This window comes from Pinus tabuliformis, chromosome 4_1 (genome assembly GCF_031772625.1).
Source record: "Pinus tabuliformis cultivar Carrire ecotype Pingquan chromosome 4_1, CPIR1, whole genome shotgun sequence".
Taxonomy (NCBI): Eukaryota; Viridiplantae; Streptophyta; class Pinopsida; order Pinales; family Pinaceae; genus Pinus; species Pinus tabuliformis.
The window spans coordinates 620,123,169-620,135,184 of record NC_142303.1 but is presented as its reverse complement, the minus strand read 5'-3'; the positions used below and the strand labels follow the sequence as shown (position 1 = coordinate 620,135,184).

General features: G+C 35.0%; 1 long non-coding RNA gene across 3 annotated transcripts in view; it reads left to right on the top strand.

The window, feature by feature from the left end:
* Positions 1-5,447, top strand: part of LOC149177547 (uncharacterized) — a 208,315-nt gene extending 202,868 nt beyond the window's left edge. For all 3 annotated transcript variants that reach the window (XR_016258782.1, XR_016258780.1, XR_016258781.1), the window contains exon 2: positions 5,063-5,447. This is a non-coding gene — a long non-coding RNA (uncharacterized LOC149177547). The remainder of the gene's footprint in view (positions 1-5,062) is intronic.
* Positions 5,448-12,016: the final 6,569 nt, after the last annotated feature.

Below are 12,016 nucleotides of genomic sequence, written 5' to 3'. Positions count from 1 at the left end.
GCTATTTTTGAAGAGGCAAAAGAAATTCAAGCCTTTATCACAAACCACCACATGTCCCAAGGCATCTACAGGGAATTTGCTAAGTTGGAGCTCCTTAAGGTACCTATACTTTAAAGTTTAAAGTTTATTAAATATTTCATAAATTCTAATTTCTGACTCTAAATTCAAATATCTAAATTGGATTCTCAAATGTCATGATTCGTGAATCATAATAGGTTATTCAATCAAATTATGATTTTTCAAATTGATTGAAATTTGAAACATTGGCAATTTGACACCTGCAGGTTGCCGAGACTCGATTTGCTTCTCACATCATAGTCTTAACAAGGCTCATGCAGGTGAAAGATGCATTACAATCAATGGTATGCAGTTCTCTTTGGAATCAATGGAGGCAATCCCAATCTGATAGAGCACAAGCAATGAAACGGTTGGTTGTTGATGATGAATGGTGGGATAGGGTGGAGTACCTCTTGGCATTTACTAAGCCAATTGTGGATTTGCTCCGTATGTTTGACACAGATATGCCTAATCTGGGAGAGGTGTATGAGGGCATTGATTCCATGATAGAGAAGATAAGGTTGGTTATAAATGCCAAGGAGAATGACCCAGATGAAATCTTTTACAGAGAAGTAAAAGATATATTGACCAAAAGGTGGAACAAGATGACCACCCCATTGCACCTTTTAGCCTATGCAGTGAATCCAAAATATTATGCTGCAGAGTTGCTATGTGATCCAGAAAGAAGTGCACCAAACAAAGACCCAGAAGTTGCAAAAGGATTTAAAAATGTTTTTAGAAAGCTTTTTGTAGATCCTGAAATTGGGCTTCGGATTCGTGCACAGTTTTCTCATTTTGTGGGATCAGAGGGTTGGGGTTGTGATATTGAGTGTATGCGGGACAAGAGCAGATTAAGTCCAATTGAGTGGTGGAACTTCTATGGTGGGGCACTTCCACATATCCAAAAATTGGCCATCAAGATCTTGTCACAGTTTGCTAGTTCTTCTTCAGCAGAAAGGAACTGGAGTACATACGGCTTCATCCATTCAGTGAGGCGAAACAGATTGGGCTCTAAGAAGGTTGAGGAACTAGTGTATGTTAATTCAAACCTTCACCTTCTGTCACACAAGAGAGATGAATACAAATTAGGGCCCACCAAATTATGGGATGTGGAACCAGAGTTGCTTGACTTGGATATGACATTGAATGCCATGTCTCATATGAATTTGTTTGATTCGGAGTCATCACTGGGAATAGGTGGATCTTCAAGTGGACATGGCAGCGATGTTCCCAATGCCACTTCTAGAGAGGATGTGGAAGTGGAACATTATAGTGCCATGAATGAAGACATATTTGATGATATGTAAAAATGTAATTTATGTAATTTATGATGGTGTTTTAACTTTTAACTTTTAAACTTTTGAACAACCATATGAATTATGAGTAATGATAGTAGACTACTAGTCATAGTTCATTTTGTACTTTGTACTATGTAGTAATTAGTATGCATTATTAATTTTGGTAATGATGGTGTTCATGTAATTTGTCATGTTGATAACTTGATGTTTGAAATTTGAAGCAAAAACTTGATGATATGTTGAAACTTGAAACTTGAATCATGAATGTTGTAATAATCGTTAATGATGATGGCAATGTTGAATGTTTATGGCATATGTTGAAACTTGAATTGATGATGATGAATCATGACAGATCATAGATGATAATCTAGATTCTGAAATATGAATGGTAATATGAATTTTTTTATTTTATATATATATATATATATATATAATGTGCCGTTTCCTGCCGTATCATACCTAGATTTTTTGATAATGATAGTAGACTGCCAATCATAGTTCATTTTGTACTTTGTACTATGTAATAATTAGCATGCATTATTAGTTTTGGTAATGATGGTGTTCGTGTAACTTGTCATGTTGATAACTTGATGTTTGAAATTTGAAACAAAAACTTGATGATATGTTGAAACTTGAAACTTGAATCATGATTGTTATAATAATCGTTAATGATGATGGCAATGTTGAATGTTTATGGCATATGTTGAAACTTGAATTGATGATGATGAATCATGATAGATCATAGATGATAATCTAGATTCTGAAATATGAATGGTAATATGAATTTTTTATTTTTATATATATATATTATGTGTTGTTTCCTATCGTATTGTATCCAGATTTTTTGAAAATTTGTCGTATCCGTTTCAAACCCCGTACCCGTATCCGTTCGCGTATTCATTTTCTGGTAACTTAGCCAAAAACCTAGCACTCAATCTCAATCTACCCAGAATAGTAATAATCCTCTTGAATTTCTTAGATGTCACATGTTTGAATTAAGAGTATTGTAATTATAAGCGTCAGTATGTCAAATCATCATTGTCACAACAATCATCTAATCCAAACTCCTTCATGTATCACATGCAATGCATGTCTCTACTATGCATATGTTGAAGATAAAGCAATTGCATGTTGTTGCTTCTACTCTAACAAAGGAACATGCATGAAACATAAATCAAGATGTTTATTCCCTAAGGTACATGTATCAAGCCCTAATTTTTTGTATCCATTTAAATATAAATGATCTCTGAGCCATTATTGGATCCACCAACATGTCCCTAGGTGTTCCAAAATGCTTGTAATGGCTAAGCTTGCCAAAAACCACTATGCCATGAGCCATATTCTTTTATAGTAAAGGGTGTGATCATATTAGATAGGCTAACTAGGTGAAGAATCATGCACAAGACATCATACATATGGCCTTCCCTTGACACAGTGTTTAGTAGAACTATATAACTAAACATGCGATAAACTATCATCTAGGATTTCTCATAATGAAAGGGCGAAACAAGCTTGTAATTGTTCTAGTCATTATTTTGTCCCAGAACTGGAAGGACACTCTGACCTTCACGAGTTCCTGTTTGATTTCAGGTGGATGCCTAGAAAAAGTCGCCTCCAAGTAATCCTCGGGTTGACATAGTTTCCTTACATATTCATAGGTCACTAAACTTTGTTTCCATGCGCTTCAGACTCGAGAATAATTCCAATTTGATCTGTTGCAAGCAATTGATTGGTATTGGATTCCTCACTAAATGACTCTCTTGATGCATTGGCTGTTAGTAATTTTATAAAAGATCTTGACCCCCTTTCAAAGAGAGTTTTGCTTGCCATAATTGAGGAGAGTAACATCCTTACCAACACTAAACATCAATATACACTCAAGTAATCATAACTCATAAGGAATTTATTAGTTTAGTATTATTATTAAATAACATAACTTATTATCACAATGTGCACAATTTACTAACTTTAAGGATACATCTAATATGTATGTACAATTCATTTTATATGCCTTAACTTTTATATATGCATTAGCCATGATTCACATATATGAATTTGATATATGTGTTTCAATATATCACTTTATATAACCCTAGATTTATGGATAGATTATTATAAGACCATGCATCTTGGTAAGGTGAGTGAACATATAATTACTTTGAAATTCATTTTAATCTTTCTTTTTTTTTAAATTTAATAATACTTATTCTATAACAAGTGTTTATCCCTGCCACTTAAATTAGAAATTATGATCTGGAAAAATTGCATACAAATTATAACCTATATTGACCAATGCCCAATTAATAAATTAGAAATTATGATCTGGAAAAATTGAATAAAAATTATAACCTATATTGATCAATGCCCAATTAATAATGGTCAATAGGCAATTCCCATCTTATAGTTTTGCTTAGTTTTGCTTTAACAAAAACTAATAATTTGAGATGTTTGAGATGTGAAGTGGACAAATCAATTACTTGCTTTGGTACAAGGATTTGCATAAATTTTGGTGGGTAATAACAACTAGTAAGTCTACACCATTACAGTTTTACTCCTACATGAGTGTTGAGGGAAACATAAATAAGGGAGGGAAGTAACTCCTGATAAGAATATTTATTTACATCTTATTTCTATAAAATTTCTTTTTTGTAAAAGAGTTGCTTAATTTATGATGGGAAGTAAATGATGGTGAATATGTTATTTACTAGATTATGAACTATTTTCAAGGATTATGTTTTTGATGATTTTCTTGCAAAGCTTAGAAATTAAAATCACTATACAAATATTTTAACAATCATGCATGAATAATGTAACCATGTCCCTAAATTATGTAAGGAGTTTTTCGCATAACATTGTATTGTGCACATGCTATAATAAGACTTTCAAGTTATGGTCCATTTAAATAATTCAAAATTAATATTGAAAAATAAATATTTATTTTTCAAGCTATTACAAGTACTAGTCATGTATCTAATAATTTCTAATGGGTGGTCAGCCTCCTGCTCAGATTTTCTATGAGGAAGTTAATTTTGTTGTTCTTTTTTCAAAAAAGAAAAAGAAAAAACTTACCATATGAGTGACTTTATATCTAAGTTTATTTAATCATTGTTTCTATACCTATTTTTATTTGAATAAATCAACTATGAGACCCTGGATTTACAGATCACCTCGAAAAGAACGATGAAACGACATTCTCGGTTTAAAACTGTAAACTCTTAAGGCAAGCAGAAGCACTATTTAAGTGAATGCCTCACAATCACAATTTCTCTAGATTAAAATGGCTAAGTTTCAACAACTCAATAGTATCTTCGAAACATTTTGAATTATACAAATTCCACAGTTAAAACTTATATTTTAACAAAGTTTAGGTCAAACAAAAATAGAAATTGTAAAAAAAAATATCACCACAGGAAAAACATCTATGAAAAAAAGCCCCAGTGGTATGCAGCTTCCAGTTTTCTGGTTGCTACGAATAATGAGGTAAGAATTTTGTTTCTTTATACAAAATATTTGTTCACTTTTAGGTTTCAACCATGTCACTTCGAGAGCCTCTTTTTTCTTTTCATTTTCATTTACATTTTCTTTAAAATGAATCTTTGATTTGTTGATCTCAATGTAAAAATAAAATGTTAAAGATTCAAATTAATCCCTTGTCTTCTTGAAATTTAGTACACCATATGAAATCTTCATTGAAATATTTCTTGCAGCGTCAAGCCAGTGGAACAAAGCTTTGAGGCAATGGGTTCAGAAGAGGATCGGTTATTAACAGATAAATTCAAGGAACGCAGGACGGATCTGACGAATTTTAGTGAACCAACCCGTGATGTTATACATATTCATCCTAATATGAAAATGGCTGAATTAAATGGATATGAAGAGAAGTTCACCAGAGTTTTGAAAGCATCATCCACAGGTCAAGTATAGAAGTTGACAAAAAGGGTCACTTGGGATTCCCAGATGTGTTGGTTACATTCCTAATGTAGAATTTCATTCCCAAAATTTTGGTTACATGTAGAAATTGGGGATTCATGCTATAGCATTATAGTTGGTTGAATATCTTTAAATATAAATGAAGAATGTATATTGCAAAAATAAGGCAATTGAATTGGAATGATGAATTTCTCCATGAACTCTACGCTATATAAAGTATTAGTGTAAAATATATATATATATATATATATATATTCTAATTAAATATTTCATTCCAAAATATATTTCATTATTTAAGTATTTTTATGGAATTCTAATGAAATATCTCATCCAAAAATGTTGGCAAACATTGTAAGTAACTCATAAAAATTGTTTTATACTTGCAAAAGGAGTTTTTATAACCATTATGCTAAACAGGATACCCTATTTCGGAGATATCATAATTAAGATAACAATAACAGAGTTGTTTTATGACTCAGATTTCCTTTTATAGAATGAATGTTCTAAGCCATAATCAGAGATATCATAATTAAGATAACAATAACAGAGTTGTTTTACGACTCAGATTTCCTTTTATAGAATGAATGTTCTAAGCCATAACCTTTACTTTGTGGCTTTAACATAAAATGAAATTTCAACCTGTTATTCATTAATGACATTTTCCCTTATGATTATTATCACTTATTATATAATGCAGATTCTTCTAGTTATAGAGTGATTATTATTATTAACCCTTTTTTGTTAGAATTTTTTTCCACGTCTTTGTCGATTGAAAAAACAAAACCCTGATTTCCGTATTAAGCTACTTTGTGCATCTGTGGAAGCGACGGTTGATGTAAAAGCAACGAGGAGTTTAACAAATTCGCCATTTCTGCAGGGCCGAGCTTCGGTACAACCAAGATGCCAGTGAAAAGAACAGGATATGACTATTACTCTATCATTTCACGATAATATAAAAAGATTTAGCATGTAAGGCCATAACAAAAATGTTTGCGACTGGTCTTGTCTCCCTTGTTGATGAATGTTTATAGAGTGTGATTATTGGAATGTGTAAGGTTATTATCCAGTTGTAATATAAGTGACGCTTGAGTCAATGGGGAACCGAGCTGCTTTCGCTATCACAATTACACGTTGTGGAATGGAGGAGCATTTGTCAATTTTTTATTCTCAGCTGTAAACATTCAGTCTTAAATGGACATCCTCTTTTACAAGTGAGCATGTGAATATAATGGAGCTGTACGATTCATTTTTGTCAAGGGTGGGTCGCAAGCAAGCACATCACGCCCCGAGCACATTTACTGGAAATGAGCTGTAGAGAAAAAAGAAAATGTAGCCCATATGTATAAAGAGTTCTCACGTTGTTCAATTTTTCTGGAAAATAGCCCATATGTATCTGTAAACTTTTTAGTTTGTAATCCTAGAATCTATCTCGTCTTTGGCGCGCTGGTGCTTTATAAAATCCTCTGTTTGGACACTACATGCCCACAAATTCTATTGAATAGCGATGTGATTTATTTTTCCTGTCCATTGATCTCATCATTTTGGTGCTAATGTGGCAATAAATTACAAAATAGAAGAATTTGATGCACGTGTAAAAGAAGGAACAGGAGGAAAAAGTAAATGTAATATTGGATGAACAGGAGGAAAAAGTAAATGTAATATTGGATTAGATGAGCGGCTTCTATCTTAAAGAGGAATTTTGATGCTTTCGGCTTTGATGGGAGATTATTTTTCTGTTGGCTATCAAGCAGGTAATGATACAGAAATCAACTTTGTTATATTAGCCCAGCGTTTTACCATCCAAGATGCAAGCTTGAGGACTCGCTCTAGAGAGAAGGAAGGAATTGTCTTTGATGTTCTCAAGTATGTTTGGTCTGTTGGTTTGTATTTGAAGAAGGAAAATTCCATTTCATATAGGTAAATGTATTTTGAATCTATTGTCTTTATTGAGAAATCTAGGGGCAGTTAGATTAGGTGATTTATCTTATTTTGATAATTGTTTGTGATGTATTTTTACTTAATTTGATTAGCTTATTTTTCCACTTGGTTATCATTAGCGTTTTTTATTATCAAACAACTACCAAACAATAAAATCAATGAGACAATAGGAAACAAGATGTAGGTGATCAACAAGAGCCAAAATCTCTTCAACTAAGAGGAAAACCCACAAGAATTCTTCTCTTCTTATAGAACTTCAATTGATGAATTCCAAGACTTATGACCCTTGACCAAGACCCTCCAAGACCAAGTCAAACCTTGCTTCAAGCAACTTCTACAGTTTCGAGTTACTTAACAGATTCTTATGGAACTTTGACCTGCCTAGCGAATTCTTTTGCAACTTCGACATGCCCAACAAACTTTTCTGCAACTTCGACCTGCCCACCAAATTCTTCTACAACTTCGACTTGCCCACCAAATTCTTCTACAACTTCGACCTACCCAACAAACTCTTTTGTCCAACAAATTCTTCCGCCCAACAAATCCTACCCTACAAATGTAGAAACCCTAACATGAGAGAGAGAGAGGCCCAAAAACTTTGATCTAGTTCTTCTCCTTATTTTTCATCCTTTTCCAACTTCTATCTTAAGAAGACCGAACTTTCTTGAGTTAGTCTCCAAATGAGGTCAACTTCCTTCTTATTTATAGGATTGTGAGGGGTACGAATTGCTATTTTTAGGCCGACTTGTCTCTTCATGTAGGTTGACTTGATCTTTGCACCATGACGAGGTCTTGGAGGGTCTTTTGACTTTATTTTGACTCAAATAAATTTTCTTTACAATATGTAACATGCCGAAATGGGTCTTCAACACATGACAATAACTCAATTGACTTTATGCCAAACCTAGAAGCACTCAATGGGTGCTTGATCTAAAAATAAATTTCCCTTGAGCATGAAACCCAAACCTCAAGAATAACAATAATAAATTTATTTTTCTCTTTTCATTAAATACATAAAATCATGATTACATATGTCATTATGAAGACTTAACTTAGTTACATATGTCAACACTCCCTCTTAACTAGGGAGGTATTCATAATCCATACAAGGTATTTGGACATTCTCAATTTGGAGAATTCTCATAAGAAGAGTTATATTGGTAACCCATTTGTATAGCATCATATCATCCAGCATTGTCACATAGCAAGGCCTTGACTAACAACTCTATCTTTCCACAAGATCAGAGCACAATGTTGGTGAGACCAATGATTTATAGACACCATCATCACTGTTTCTGAAGGAGCATACATCACCCGGGTGTTCACAGGGTATGTCCTTCTAGGACTATTCTTATATTGGATTCCCAGTCTTCAAAGAATATCGGTCCTTTATGACTACTCTTATCTTGGATGTCCTACCACATCATCAAAGAGTATCAAATCTCAGATGCTTACCCAGTCCTCCATTATTTCTTCCCAAGTGAATAAAAGAATGATGTGTCTATCTCTCCCTCTCAACTAGGGAGGATATACCCATTCCTATGAAGAAATGTACCCATTTCTATAAAAGGAATGTACTCAAGCTCCCTCTCAATCAAGGACTTGAACAAGCTCCCTCTTAGCTTAGGGACTTGCCTCCAAGTTTCTTCTTAATTAGAAACTTTCTTCGAGGCTCCCTCTTAACTAGGGACCAGTTTCCAGCAACAACTCGTTCCTCATCAGTGGATGTCATGGGACCTTCAACTGCTTGTAGCACTCTATTCGATTTCATGAATTTTATTTTTAATATTATGGAGCCTTCATTTGTTGGAATTCTATGTAGGGCATTGACCACCCATCACTTTCCTTCTTGAATCGAGGTAGTCATGTCATCCTTCCTTTCATCGGAGAGTGATCCATTGGACCATATATTGCTTTTCCTCATACAACTAACTTTTCCACATTATGTATCCCTTAGGATATTCCATCCCACCACATGAGTGCTAGTTGTAGGTGGCATCCACAACTCTTTTTCTAGTAGCCCTGCATTAACCCATCCAATTATTATTCAAAAACCAAAAATGAACATAAATCAAAAATTACCTTTTGTGATGGCCCTTCATCATGACATCTGCTTGTATCAACATCCTGTATTGATATTGACACATCTCCAAGATATTCAATGTCAAGGGTTTCCATTATTTCCAGACTACATTAAAGGCTTCATATCTTTCCCATGGAGATATCATAGTCAATTCTTCTAGTCATTGGATGTTGATTGCCTTCTCCATAGTTGCATATTTCACAATCTCTTATTTTCTCTTTATTCACATATTACTTGCCAGGAACTCTCAATCATAGTTCCTTCTTTTTTGTCAGCCACCTCATATTCCGTATGAGGTCATATTATGTTGATTTCATCTAGTTAATATGTGAACCATGTCTTCATGCATCTTTTTAATGAAAAAGATCATTTTCCCTCGATCATGCTCATGAGGTAGAGCATGCATCCTTACTATCTGTAACTATATAATGACATGACTTGACTCATTGAACATATATGCATCAATGTTTTAAAACTCCGACTCGGCCGAGGATCGACTCCGACTCCGACTCGGCTGAGGATCGACTCCTACTCCGACTCCGAAACGGTAATGACTCAGCCGGCTCGATTTCAATGACTCGGTCGTTGTAAAAAATACATTAAATATTTATTTTTTTTATTAAAAAACATAATTTTAAATATTTTAAACATAATTTTAAAGATTTTCATTCATGTTTCCAAACACACAGCATTATAATATAGATGGAAGACAACATATGATCAAAGTAGGCTCATGAACCAATCCACTATATCAAAATGGTACCCAATGGCAATACATAGTCAACTGTCATACATGATCAAAGACTCAAAACAAAATACAAATAACCAAGGAGGCTAGAAATGGCCTCTACAACAAAAGTAAACTGTGATGGTGACCAGACTGCAATACTAGTACTACTGGCTAGTAGCTACTGCCAGAGGAGCCAAGATCATCTCGACCAATCTCTGGATCATCATCATCAGAGTCAGACAGGGGGCCCCATGGCTCCTCCTCATCATCATCGTCTCCAACTGCAACTGTAGAAGTGGTACCAGTACCACTAGCAGGCTGTGCAGCAGATGCAAGCTGAGATAGAGTAGATATGCGGCTGCGCTTCTGTCGTGGCTGAGCAGAGGAAGCACCTACAACTGGAGTCCTTGCTGGCTGTGAGACTGAGGCTGGTGGATTGGGATCTGCATTCAACTGAACAGGCTGAAGTTGAACAACAGGTTCAAGTTCAACTGATGTCTCCATATCTATATCTACATCAAGATCCTCATCAGGATCAAACTCTGGTGGACGACTCTCCACTACCCAATCTGATGTTGGATCAATGTCTTCCAACACAATGGGATCTGAATCAGGTCTTTTGTTCAGCAATTGGTTTCGTCTGAGCCGAAGGTTGTATTGGACATAAACTAGATCATTCAACCGTTTTTGATCCAAACAGTTTCTCTTCTTTATGTGAATCCTCTCAAAGATAGACCAATTGCGCTCACACCCAGATGCACTGCAAGTTTGACTCAAAATACGAATTGCAAACCTTTGCAATTCAGGGCACTGGCCACCAAAGGCCTCCCACCATTGTGCTGCAAAAAACATAGGAGTGTAATGAATTATGAGTTAGATGAAGGCTGAAGCTCAACAAAATTACAAATTATATCTAACTTTCAAATTATAAATGATTTAACAAACTTTAATAAAAAAAGTAAAACCATTAAGAAATTGAAAATTGAAATTTTTGTTTACCTGGCTCATCTGCTTCTCTTGCAATCTTTGCTAGGTTCTTCCCAAAGGTACCTGATGCATTGCTGAAGGATGTGACCTGTCGATGTATCTCCAGCTGATCAGACTCCGATGGGATCATGCGTTCAATGCAATCAACCAGTCCATCTCTGACCTCCCCCCTCAAAGCTCCTGACTCCTTAGCTTTATAATGATACTGTGGGTTCAAAAAATACCCAGCTGCATGTATAGGGCGATGGAGTTGATTGTTCCATCTTTCATCAATGATTGCCCAAATGGGCCCATACTTTGCCACTCTATCCTTGTATGCTGTCTTTATTTGCTCCTTTGCTTGATCCATAGCCTCATAAATGAAGCCCATAGCCAACCTTTCCCCATCCACCAACCGCAACACCTTAACTAGTGGCTCAGCAAGCTTCACAATCTCTGCTGCCTTTCTCCAAAAAGTTTCTTCATGGACTTTCCTTTTCAATTCTTTGCCTTCTGGTTTGTTAGACCAATTGCTTTGATTCCATTCATCACTGGAAAACATCTTTTGCAAGTTTCTATGTTGGGAAAGCATAGATTGCAATGTCAAAAAATGTGTAGCAAATCTAGTGATGGCAGGCCTAATAATATCCTTACCTCCAGTGTGTTTCCTCATGAGACTCAAAACCAGTGTATGATTGTAGATAAATTTTGTTATGCTTTTGGCATGATCTACAGTGTTTTTGACCCAATCTAATTTTCCAATATCCTCAAGCATGAGGTCTATGCGATGTGCAGCGCATGGGGTCCAAAAGATGGTCTTGTGTTTCTCCTCTAACAGTTTACCAGCAAGAACATAGTTAGAGGCATTATCTGTGATGATTTGAACAACATTAGCCACCCCCACCTCCTGAACAACCTGATCCAATAGCTGAAACAACAAGTGGCCATCTTTTACCTTATCAGATGCATCAACTGATTTTAAAAACATGGTTCCCTGTGGGCAGAAGACAAGAA